Genomic DNA, 13,148 nt, shown 5'->3' with positions numbered 1-13,148 from the left:
TGTCCAGTGTCCACAAGTGTCTGCAGAAATTCAAAATCTCCCTTATCCTCTCGTCACTTTTGTCACAGCTGTGCCATCGAGCCTGTGACATAGCGCTCAGATATCAGTGGGCCTCACACAATCCAAAAGTGTCCAGTGTCCACAAGTGTCTACAGAAATTCAAAATCTCCCTTATCCTCTCGTCACTTTTGTCACAGCTGTGCCATCGAGCCTGTGACATAGCGCTCAGATATCAGTGGGCCTCACACAGTCCAAAAGTGTCCAGTGTCCACAAGTGTCTGCAGAAATTCAAAATCTCCCTTATCCTCTCGTCACTTTTGTCACAGCTGTGCCATCGAGCCTGTGACATAGCGCTCAGATATCAGTGGGCCTCACACAATCCAAAAGTGTCCAGTGTCCACAAGTGTCTGCAGAAATTCAAAATCTCCCTTATCCTCTAGTCACTTTTGTCACAGCTGTGCCATCGAGCCTGTGACATAGCGCTCAGATATCAGTGGGCCTCACACAATCCAAAAGTGTCCAGTGTCCACAAGTGTCTACAGAAATTCAAAATCTCCCTTATCCTCTCGTCACTTTTGTCACAGCTGTGCCATCGAGCCTGTGACATAGCGCTCAGATATCAGTGGGCCTCACACAGTCCAAAAGTGTCCAGTGTCCACAAGTGTCTGCAGAAATTCAAAATCTCCCTTATCCTCTCGTCACTTTTGTCACAGCTGTGCCATCGAGCCTGTGACATAGCGCTCAGATATCAGTGGGCCTCACACAATCCAAAAGTGTCCAGTGTCCACAAGTGTCTGCAGAAATTCAAAATCTCCCTTATCCTCTCGTCACTTTTGTCACCGCTGTGCCATCGAGCCTGTGACATAGCGCTCAGATATCAGTGGGCCTCACACAATCCAAAAGTGTCCAGTGTCCACAAGTGTCTGCAGAAATTCAAAATCTCCCTTATCCTCTCGTCACTTTTGTCACAGCTGTGCCATCGAGCCTGTGACATAGCGCTCAGATATCAGAGGGCCTCACACAATCCAAAAGTGTCCAGTGTCCACAAATGTCTGCAGAAATTCAAAATCTCCCTTATCCTCTCGTCACTTTTGTCACAGCTGTGCCATCGAGCCTGTGACATAGCGCTCAGATATCAGTGGGCCTCACACAATCCAAAAGTGTCCAGTGTCCACAAGTGTCTGCAGAAATTCAAAATCTCCCTTATCCTCTCGTCACTTTTGTCACCGCTGTGCCATCGAGCCTGTGACATAGCGCTCAGATATCAGTGGGCCTCACACAATCCAAAAGTGTCCAGTGTCCACAAGTGTCTGCAGAAATTCAAAATCTCCCTTATCCTCTCGTCACTTTTGTCACAGCTGTGCCATCGAGCCTGTGACATAGCGCTCAGATATCAGAGGGCCTCACACAATCCAAAAGTGTCCAGTGTCCACAAGTGTCTGCAAAAATTCAAAATCTCCCTTATCCTCTCGTCACTTTTGTCACAGCTGTGCCATCGAGCCTGTGACATAGCGCTCAGATATCAGTGGGCCTCACACAATCCAAAAATGTCCAGAGTCCACAAGTGTCTGCAGAAATTCAAAATCTCCCTTATCCTCTCGTCACTTTTGTCACAGCTGTGCCATCGAGCCTGTGACATAGCGCTCAGATATCAGTGGGCCTCACACAATCCAAAAGTGTCCAGTGTCCACAAGTGTCTGCAGAAATTCAAAATCTCCCTTATCCTCTCGTCACTTTTGTCACAGCTGTGCCATCGAGCCTGTGACATAGCGCTCAGATATCAGTGGGCCTCACACAATCCAAAAGCGTCCAGTGTCCACAAGTGTCTGCAGAAATTCAAAATCTCCCTTATCCTCTCGTCACTTTTGTCACAGCTGTGCCATCGAGCCTGTGACATAGCGCTCAGATATCAGTGGGCCTCACACAATCCAAAAGTGTCCAGTGTCCACAAGTGTCTGCAGAAATTCAAAATCTCCCTTATCCTCTTGTCACTTTTGTCACAGCTGTGCCATCGAGCCTGTGACATAGCGCTCAGATATCAGTGGGCCTCACACAATCCAAAAGTGTCCAGTGTCCACAAGTGTCTGCAGAAATTCAAAATCTCCCTTATCCTCTCGTCACTTTTGTCACAGCTGTGCCATCGAGCCTGTGACATAGCGCTCAGATATCAGTGGGCCTCACACAATCCAAAAGTGTCCCGTGTCCACAAGTGTCTGCAGAAATTCAAAATCTCCCTTATCCTCTCGTCACTTTTGTCACAGCTGTGCCATCGAGCCTGTGACATAGCACTCAGATATCAGTGGGCCTCACACAATCCAAAAGTGTCCAGTGTCCACAAGTGTCTGCAGAAATTCAAAATCTCCCTTATCCTCTAGTCACTTTTGTCACAGCTGTGCCATCGAGCCTGTGCCATAGTGCTCAGATATCAGTGGGCCTCACACAATCCAAAAGTGTCCAGTGTCCACAAGTGTCTGCAGAAATTCAAAATCTCCCTTATCCTCTCGTCACTTTTGTCACAGCTGTGCCATCGAGCCTGTGACATAGCGCTCAGATATCAGTGGGCCTCACACAATCCAAAAGTGTCCAGTGTACACAAGTGTCTGCAGAAATTCAAAATCTCCCTTATCCTCTCGTCACTTTTGTCACAGCTGTGCCATCGAGCCTGTGACATAGCGCTCAGATATCAGTGGGCCTCACACAATCCAAAAGTGTCCAGTGTCCACAAGTGTCTGCAGAAATTCAAAATCTCCCTTATCCTCTAGTCACTTTTGTCACAGCTGTGCCATCGAGCCTGTGACATAGCGCTCAGATATCATTGGGCCTCACACAATCCAAAAGTGTCCAGTGTCCACAAGTGTCTGCAGAAATTCAAAATCTCCCTTATCCTCTAGTCACTTTTGTCACAGCTGTGCCATCGAGCCTGTGACATAGCGCTCAGATATCAGTGGGCCTCACACAATCCAAAAGTGTCCAGTGTCCACAAGTGTCTGCAGAAATTCAAAATCTCCCTTATCCTCTCGTCACTTTTGTCACAGCTGTGCCATCGAGCCTGTGACATAGCGCTCAGATATCAGTGGGCCTCACACAATCCAAAAGTGTCCAGTGTCCACAAGTGTCTGCAGAAATTCAAAATCTCCCTTATCCTCTAGTCACTTTTGTCACAGCTGTGCCATCGAGCCTGTGACATAGCGCTCAGATATCAGTGGGCCTCACACAATCCAAAAGTGTCCAGTGTCCACAAGTGTCTGCAGAAATTCAAAATCTCCCTTATCCTCTAGTCACTTTTGTCACAGCTGTGCCATCGAGCTTGTGACATAGCGCTCAGATATCAGTGGGCCTCACACAATCCAAAAGTGTCCAGTGTCCACAAGTGTCTGCAGAAATTCAAAATCTTCCTTATCCTCTAGTCACTTTTGTCACAGCTGTGCCATCGAGCCTGTGACATAGCGCTCAGATATTCAGTGGGCCTCACACAATCCAAAAGTGTCCAGTGTCCACAAGTGTGTGCAGAAATTCAAAATCTCCCCTGTCCTATAGACACCTTGTACCTTGTTTTACATTACTATATAGTTTGTTGGATTTTGTCTACATTTCTACAAAAAATGAGGAAGTCTGGTGGAAGAGGCCGTGGAATTGGGCGGGGGTTGGCAGCTGGTAATGATGGTGTTGGTGGTGGATCTGATGGTAGTGGCAAGAGCAAAATAGGACCGAATGCAGGAGGTGTTGAGCCTGCGTCATCGTCTGGCTCCATAAGGCTTCGAAGGCTTAGTTTTCTAGGAGTTGGCAAACCACTTTTAAAGCCAGAGCATCAGGAAAAAGTTTTGTCTTACATTGCTGACTCAGCCTCCAGCACTATCGCCTCCTCTTCTTCAGTTGTAAAAAGTAAAAGCACTGAGTCGTCATTGGAGGCTCATGTTCATGAACCACACCTTTCCTTGTGTCCTTCACCCCAACCAAGATTGAAGGATGATGCAGGCCATACTACTGATTACTCCATGGAGCTGTTTTCACATACCATGCCTGGATTATCAAGTGAAATGGTGAATTACCCAGGCCAAGATGAATCTGACATGGATTGCACTGATGCACAGCCGCTGATGGATGATTCTGCTGGTACATTCACTCAGAGCACTACATTGTCCTCGCAGTGTACAGAGCCAGATTCTGACCCTGATGAAACTCAGGTGCCCCCCGCACACTATACCACCATACACGGTGACACAGAGGAAGGTGCACATGACATTGAAGAGGAGGTGATGGATGACCCAGTTGTTGACCCAGATTGGCATCCATTGGGGGAAGAGGATGCTGCTTACAATAGCTCAGATGAGGAGCATCCACAGCAGACATCGACATCGCCTCAGCTGTTATCTGGCAGGCCTGGAGCACTCCAAAGACAGGTTCCAAAAATCAAAAGAGTTGCTGGACAGCTTGTCCAGAGGGTCAAAAGATCACAGCGTGCTAGGCCGCAAAATGTCTGCCAAAGTAGGAAGAGTGCAGTGTGGCACTTTTTTGAACAAAATCCTCATGATCAGGCCAAGGTTATCTTTAAGAAGTGCGCAAAGACCTTTAGCCGAGGGAAAAATCTGAAAAATTTGAATACCAGTTGCATGCTTAGACATTTAACCACCATGCACTTGCAAGCGTGGACACAACACCAAACCTCATGTGCAACTGATCACAACGAAGGTAGTCAGCAACGCTACATTGTTTCCCCCACTGTAAGCCCACCGGTTAGCACAGCAGCAAATGTTGAGGTGTCGTTGCAAGGCCACAGCAGTCAGGGAATCCCACTGTTATATCAACGAAAGACTGATTCTAGGCCATCAGAAAGAACACCAACTCCATCACCATCATCAACCCTCTCTCAGTCCGCCCTGTCCACCGCTACTTCCACCATATGCAGCTCTCAAGTCCAGCTCACCCTCCCAGACACTATGAGTAGGTCAAGAAAGTACTCAGTCTCTCATCCGCGTACACTGGGTTTGAACGCCCACATTGCCAAACTAATCTCGTTTGAGATGATGCCCTTTCGGTTGGTGGAAAGCGCAGCTTTCCGCGAACTCATGGCCTATGCAGTACCACGCTATGACCTACCCTGTCGCCACTTCTTCTCTCGCAAAGCCATCCCAGCCCTCCACCATCATGTGAAAGACCGCATTGTCCATGCACTCAAGCAGTCAGTGAGCGGAAAGGTGCACCTCACAACTGATGCATGGTCCAGTCGGCATGGCCAGGGCCGTTACGTGTCCATCACTGCGCACTGGGTTAATGTGGTGGATGCAGGGTCCACAGGGGACAGCGGTGGTGGGACAGTGCTGCCTAGCCCACGGTATAGGAAACAGTTGGCTGTAGGCGATCGACCCTCCTCCTCCTCCAGAAGCGAAAGCTCATCCACAGAGCGCAGATGTACGAGCACTCCATCTGCAGCTGCCACTGTTGCACACGAGGTGTCCCCCTATCGAGCAGCTAGTGGAAAGTGTCAGCAGGCTGTGTTGCAGATGATGTGTTTGGGCGACAGACACACCGCCGAGGTGCTGGCCGAGTACTTGAAGCGACAAACTGAGTCATGGCTGGGCAGTGTACATCTTGAGGCAGGCAAGGTAGTTAGTGATAACGGCCGTAATTTTGTGGCAGCCATAGCCCTTTCAAAACTCAGCCACATACCTTGCTTGGCTCACACCTTGAACCTGGTGGTGCAGTGCTTCCTCAAAAATTATCCGGAGTTAACAGCCCTGCTCCAGAAAGTGCGAAGACTGTGCGCGCACATCCGCCGGTCGCCTGTACACTCCGTTCGTATGCAGAAGCTGCAGCGATTGCTCCACCTTCCCAACCACTGCCTCATTATCGACATTGCAACAAGGTGGAACTCCACCCTGCACATGGTGGAGCGGCTGTGCGAGCAGAGGCAGGCCATAATGCATTTGTGGGAGGATACACGGCCAGGCACTTTGAGAGCAGACATGGAGTTGACAGGTGTGCAGTGGTCGAAGCTGAAAGACCTCTGTAAAGTCCTTCAGTGTTTTGAGGAATGCACACGGCTGGTAAGCGCAGTCGACGCCATCCTAAGCATGAGCATCCCACTTATGCATCTGCTTATGCAAACTTTGACGCACCTTAAGGAGCAGGCTTCTGCAGCCAATGTTGATGAGGAGGAGGGAATCCTTGATGACATTCAGCCATTATCTGCTCAGGGACCTCTCCTGGACGAGGTGGAGGAAGAAGAGGAGGAGGAGGAGGAGGATGATGGGGATGATTACTTAGGGGAGGAGGATGCATCTCGTGGGGCAAGTGAAAATGTTGGCGTGCCAAGGTCTGGTACAGGGTTTGTGCGTGACTGGAGGGATGTGGATTTTCCAGAAAGTGCTCCTCCACCCAGCACTCGCAGTGCATCATTGACACCGGGAACATTGGCCCACATGTCAGATTATGCCTTGCAGATCCTAAAAAGGGACCCCCGCATTGCCAAAATGATGAACGATGACGACTACTGGTTGGCCAGCATCCTGGATCCACGCTATAAAGGCAAATTACAAAACATCATGCCACAGGACAACCTTGACCTAATATTGGCTAATAAACAAGCAACTACCAGGGGAAAAGTCTTGAGGAGATTATTTGCATATTCCCAGTGCCTTCTGGGATAAGTGAAGAGTCTCCGCGAGCTCAACGATCACTGGGTTTTGGCTGTTGCAGCTGAAAAGAGGAAATCGGAAAACCAGGGGAAGAGTCTTGAGGAGATTATTTGCATATTCCCAGTGCCTTCTGGGATAAGTGAAGAGTCTCCGCGAGCTCAACGATCACTGGGTTTTGGCTGTTGCAGCTGAAAAGAGGAAATCGGAAGACCAGGGGAAGAGTCTTGAGGAGATTATTTGCATTTTCCCAGTGCCTTCTGGGATAAGTGTAGAGTCTCCGTGAGCTCAACGATCACTGGGTTTTGGCTGTTGCAGCTGAAAAGAGGAAATCGGAAAGCAGCGCGAATTTTGACTCATCTTTCATCGTTTTTAAGAAATCTCAATATGGAAGAGGCCAGGAGCCATTTGGTGAGCTGCATTTCTTGAAACATGTTCACAGACTTACCAGTGGAAAAGCCAAACTTCACATGCCACAAATGCAAGCTTGTGTCCCTGTTGGAGGAAAAGTTGCAAAGTCTCGAAGAGAGATTAGCTACGTTGAAGATCATTAAGGAAGGCGAAGAGTTCTTAGACAGAGCAGAATTATCTCTTCATGTTACAGAAAGAGAAGAAATTCGAAGTGCATCTGAAGAAACAGAGGAATGGAGACATGTGACCCAGAGAAGCAGGAGGATCGGGAGGCAGTCAGCACCCATACTGCTCAGGAACCATTACCAGGCTCTCACGCAGGAAACCAATGAAGAAATACATCAGGATAAGACTTTGCCCACAAACAGCAACCTTGTACGCCTTCAGAGTCCTCCTGGATGGAGAAAGAAAAATGTTGTGAAGAAGAAACGGAGAGTGGTGGTCATGGGATGGGGGATTCCCTGTTGAGAGGAACAGAGGCCGCTATCTGCAGACCGGATATAACTTCAAGAGAAATGTGCTGTCTTCCAGCTGCAAAAATTAAAGATGTGTCTGACAGGATATCAGGACTCTTCAGACCTACAGATGACTACCCATTCCTGCTACTACATGTGGGGACAAATGACACCGCAAGAAACGACCTGGAAACCATCTGCAGAGACTTTGAAGACTTAGGCAAGAAAGTGAAAGAACTGGGAGCGCAGGTGGTCTTCTCTTCCATCCTCCCAGTGGATGGCCATGGAACAAGGAGGTGGAATAACATTCTGCAGGTGAACAACTGGCTACGACGATGGTGCCGTCAGCAACGATTTGGATTTCTGGATCACGGAGTGAGTTACCTTTACGATGGACTACTTGCTAGAGATGGGGTGCACCTTACGAAGACTGGAAAACAAGTATTTGGAAGTCGTCTTGCTACACTTGTAAGGAGAGCTTTAAACTAGAACAACATGGGAAGGGAAGCAAAAGACCAGAAAAAGCCATACACCTGACAAATGCTATTGAGAACTCTGCTATTAGAAGTGGAAAGGAAGAACAAAGACAAAAGAATCTAATTAATAAAAATATTGGAGAAAGAGAGACCAATCACAAACTAAAATGTTTCTATACTAATGCACAAAGCATGGGCAACAAACAAGGATAATTGGAACTACTAACGCAGGAGAAGAAATATGATGTCATTGGAATCACTGAAACTTTTTGGGACAATACACATGATTGGAATACAAGACCAACTTATTTGCAAGAAACAGACTTGATAAACGAGGAGGAGGTGTCGCATTGTATGTTAGAAACGCGTATATCTGCACAGAGATTGAAGCTTCAGAGACTGGGAGTTCTGTGGAAACTGTTTGGGTAAGAATACAAGGACAGAACAATGGAAAGGACACCATTGTAGGCATTTACTACAGGCCGCCTGTGCAACCTGAAGATATGGATGAACTCTTTATGCATCAAATGGCCAAGTTCTCCCAAAAATATGACATAGTTGTCATGGGAGATTTCAACTATCCAGACATTTGTTGGGAATCTCTCTCAGGCAAAACTAACAGGTCAAGGAAATTCTTATCCTCTCTGGCTGACAACTTTATCTTACAAAAGGTAGGGGAGAAAACAAGGGGAACTGCTACCTTGGATCTAATCCTTATAAACAGGGAGGAAATGGTTGAGGAGGTAAAAGTGGCTGGGACCCTAGGAGGTAGCGACCATGCTATTTTAGAATTTTGGATAACTAGAGGCGGAAGACCTGTGAAGACTCAGACGTCAAGGTTAGATTTCAGAAAGGCAGATTTTAAGGGATTCAAAAAGAGAATTGGAGGGATCCAATGGCTGGATATCCTTAAAGACAAAAATGTCCAGGAAGGATGGGAAATCTTGAAAAATGAAATTCTCAAAGCACAATTGTTAACAATTCCGAAAAGAGGGAAGAATAGGAAGCATTTAAGGAAGCCAGGATGGATGAACACAGAACTTAAGCACATGCTAAAAAGGAAGAAAAAAAGTTTATAAAATGGAAAGAGGGAGGCATATCTAAAGAAGAATATAATGCTGTCCGCAGAACCTGCAGGGCACAAATCAGATTATCTAAAGCTGACAATGAATTGAGGCTTGCAAGAGATGTCAAAAGCAATAATAAAGGATTTTGGGGATATGTCAAAAGTAAAAGAAAAGTCAAAGATGCTATAGGATTTTTACAGGATGAAAATGATGAAATGGTAAGACAGGATGTTGAGAAGGCCGAACTTTTAAATTCCTATTTTGCATCTGTTTTCTCTCAGAAAGGAAATGTGACATCAACTGTTCTTCACTGTCCTATTAAGGGAATAGAAGAATCCAGGATATCTATAAACAGAAAGATAGTGAGGAAACACTTAGCTAACCTAAATGAATTCAAGTCTCCAGGTCCAGATGAATTACACCCCAGAGTACTGAAGGAGATAGCAGAAGAAATTTTTGAACCCCTCTCCATAATCTTTGAAAATTCTTGGAAAACAGGAGAAGTCCCAGAAGACTGGAGAAGAGCAAATGTTGTTCCTATCTTCAAAAAGGGGAAGAAGGTGGACCCAGGCAACTATAGGCCGGTGAGTCTGACTTCTATACCAGGAAAGATCTTTGAACAAATTATTAAACAACATGTATGTCAGTACCTGGATAAGAATGAAGTGATTAAACAGAGTCAGCATGGGTTTGTAACTAGTAAGTCATGTCAGACTAACTTAATTTCCTTCTATGACGGAATCACTGATTGGGTGGATCAAGGAAATGCTGTAGATATAGTATATCTTGACTTCAGCAAAGCATTTGACAAAGTATCTCATACAATCCTTATTGAAAAAATGACTAAGTATGGAATGGACAAGGCAACTGTTAGGTGGATTCATAACTGGCTTAGTGATCGGACCCAAAGAGTGGTCGTAAATGGCTGCACATCCAGTTGGAAGAATGTCTCAAGTGGGGTACCACAGGGCTCTGTCCTGGGCCCTGTATTGTTCAACATCTTTATCAATGATTTAGATGAAGGAATTGAGGGTAAATTGATTAAATTTGCTGATGACACAAAGCTAGGAGGGATAGCTAATACTAGAGAAGAGAGAGAGAGGATTCAAAAAGATATAAATAAACTGGAGAAGTGGGCAGCAACTAACAGAATGGTTTTTAACAGGGAAAAATGCAAAGTACTACATCTGGGCAATAAAAATGAAAAAAGCATATACAGAATGGGAGGAATAGGCCTAAGCAACAGCACATGTGAAAAAGACTTGGGTATACTAATAGATCACAGACTGAATATGAGTCAACAGTGTGATGCAGCAGCAAAAAAAGCAAATGCAATTCTAGGATGTATTAACAGAAGCATACAGTCTAGATCACGTGAAGTCAACAAACTGGAGCAAGTTCAGAAAAGAGCAACCAGAATGGTGACCGGTCTGCAAACCCTGTCTTATGAGGAAAGGTTGCAGGATTTGGGATTGTTTAGTTTGCAAAAGAGAAGACTGAGAGGAGACTTAATAGCTGTCTACAAATATCTAAAGGGCTGTCACATTGTAGAAGGATCAACTTTATTCTCATTTGCACAAGGAAAGACTAGAAGCAATGGGATGAAACTGAATGGGAGGAGACACAGATTAGATATTAGAAAAAACTTTTTGACAGTTAGAGTGATCAATGAGTGGAACAAGCTGCCACGAGAAGTGGTGAGTTCTCCTTCAATGGATGTCTTCAAACAGAGGCTGGACAGACATCTGACTGGGATGATATAGCGAATCCTGCTTTGAGCAGGGGGTTGGACCAGATGGCCCAGGAGGTCCCTTCCAACTCTACGATTCTATGATTCTTAACTCTGGTAAATCGGTTGCTTGAGGCATTCCCAGCACACAGCAGCGGTGATGGTTCTCACACGAGCCGTACGGGCCGGGGGCAGCTTGGCAGAGGTGTTCGTGGTGCACACAGCAGAAGTGGTGTTGGAGACAGGGGTTTCATGACAATGTTGTGGACTGATTTTTCAAGTACCGCTCACACAACTGGTAATACTGCATCGATGGAAAGTGACAGGAGACAGCAGTTGTCAACTATGGTTACAAACTACTTTTCCTCCCATATCGATGTTCTACCACACAGGTCATTCCCCTTTGACTATTGGGCCGCTAAACTGGACACCTGGCCTGAATTGGCACAATATGCCTTACAGGAGCTCGCTTGCCCAGCTGCAAGTGTGCTATCGGAAAGAGTCTTCAGTGCAGCTGGATCAATCCTGACAGAAAAAAGGACCCGTCTGTCAACCCAAAATGTGGATGATCTAACCTTCATTAAAATGAACCACGCATGGGTTTCCAAGGATTTTGTCCCACCTTCCCCTGATGACACATAGGGTGACAGAAAGATGGCTTGCTTTGGTCCACCTCTTCCTGGGACTTGACCTATTTCACCTTTTGCTTCAGCTGAATGTCCAACATCAACATATGCCACTTTCTAAAACTCCCTAACTGTGCTGCCTCTCCCCCCATGGCCGGGGTCACCACCTAGCGCACGACACCGTGCGAGTGCCGTTGCCCTGGACAGGTGGGTAGGCCGACTCTTGGGCGCGGGCACTGGCACAGGGTCCCTCATAGTGCAATCAAGTGTCTCTGATGGTGGTGGTGCACACCCGCCGTCAGACACACCGCCGTACTATGAGGGGCCCAGTGCCAGTACCGACGCCCACGAGTGGGCCCCCCTTGCTTGGGCAGGGCCCCAGCATTTGCAATCTTTACCTCTCCCTGCTCCTCCGCTGTGTAGTCTGGGCCGTCAAATCCATACTGTGCCTGACACCGTCTGAGCCTGCCTCCTGATGTATAGACATATATTTTGAATGTATACGCTATCCATACATGTTATCCGGGGATACGATACCCTTTCTAACCTTTGTGCAATCACGTGCAATCCATACTGGGCCTAGCACCGTCTGTGCCTGCCTCCTGATGTATAGACATATATTTTGAATGTGTACGCTATCCATACATGTTATCCGGGGATACGGTACCCTTTCTAACCTTTGTGCAATCACGTGCAATCCATACTGGGCCTAACACCGTCTGAGCCTGCCTCCTGATGTATAGACATATATTTTGAATGTGTACGCTATCCATACATGTTATCCGGGGATACGGTACCCTTTCTAACCTTTGTGCAATCACGTGCAATCTTACTGGGCCTAGCACTGTCTGTGCCTGCCTCCTGATGTATAGACATATACAGTGGGGAAAAAAAGTATTTAGTCAGTCAGCAATAGTGCAAGTTCCACCACTTAAAAAGATGAGAGGCATCTGTAATTTACATCATAGGTAGACCTCAACTATGGGAGACAAACTGAGAAAAAAAAATCCAGAAAATCACATTGTCTGTTTTTTTTTCATTTTATTTGCATATTATGGTGGAAAATAAGTATTTGGTCAGAAACAAGCAATCAAGATTTCTGGCTCTCACAGACCTGTAACTTCTTCTTTAAGAGTCTCCTCTTTCCTCCACTCATTACCTGTAGTAATGGCACCTGTTTAAACTTGTTATCAGTATAAAAAGACACCTGTGCACACCCTCAAACAGTCTGACTCCAAACTCCACTATGGTGAAGACCAAAGAGCTGTCAAAGGACACCAGAAACAAAATTGTAGCCCTGCACCAGGCTGGGAAGACTGAATCTGCAATAGCTAACCAGCTTGGAGTGAAGAAATCAACTGTGGGAGCAATAATTAGAAAATGGAAGACATACAAGACCACTGATAATCTCCCTCGATCTGGTGCTCCACGCAAAATCCCACCCCGTGGGGTCAGAATGATCACAAGAACGGTGTGCAAAAATCCCAGAACCACGCGGGGGGACCTAGTGAATGAACTGCAGAGAGCTGGGACCAATGTAACAAGGCCTACCATAAGTAACACACTACGCCACCATGGACTCAGATCCTGCAGTGCCAGACGTGTCCCACTGCTTAAGCCTGTACATGTCCGGGCCCGTCTGAAGTTTGCTAGAGAGCATTTGGATGATCCAGAGGAGTTTTGGGAGAATGTCCTATGGTCTGATGAAACCAAACTGGAACTGTTTGGTAGAAACACAACTTGTCGTGTTTG

The sequence above is a fragment of the Dendrobates tinctorius genome, unplaced genomic scaffold (genome assembly GCF_039654945.1).
Source record: "Dendrobates tinctorius isolate UK_male_01 unplaced genomic scaffold, ASM3965494v1 ptg000250l, whole genome shotgun sequence".
NCBI lineage: Eukaryota > Metazoa > Chordata > Amphibia > Anura > Dendrobatidae > Dendrobates > Dendrobates tinctorius.
The sequence above is the reverse complement of the archived record's forward strand: the minus strand, read 5'-3'. Positions refer to the sequence as shown.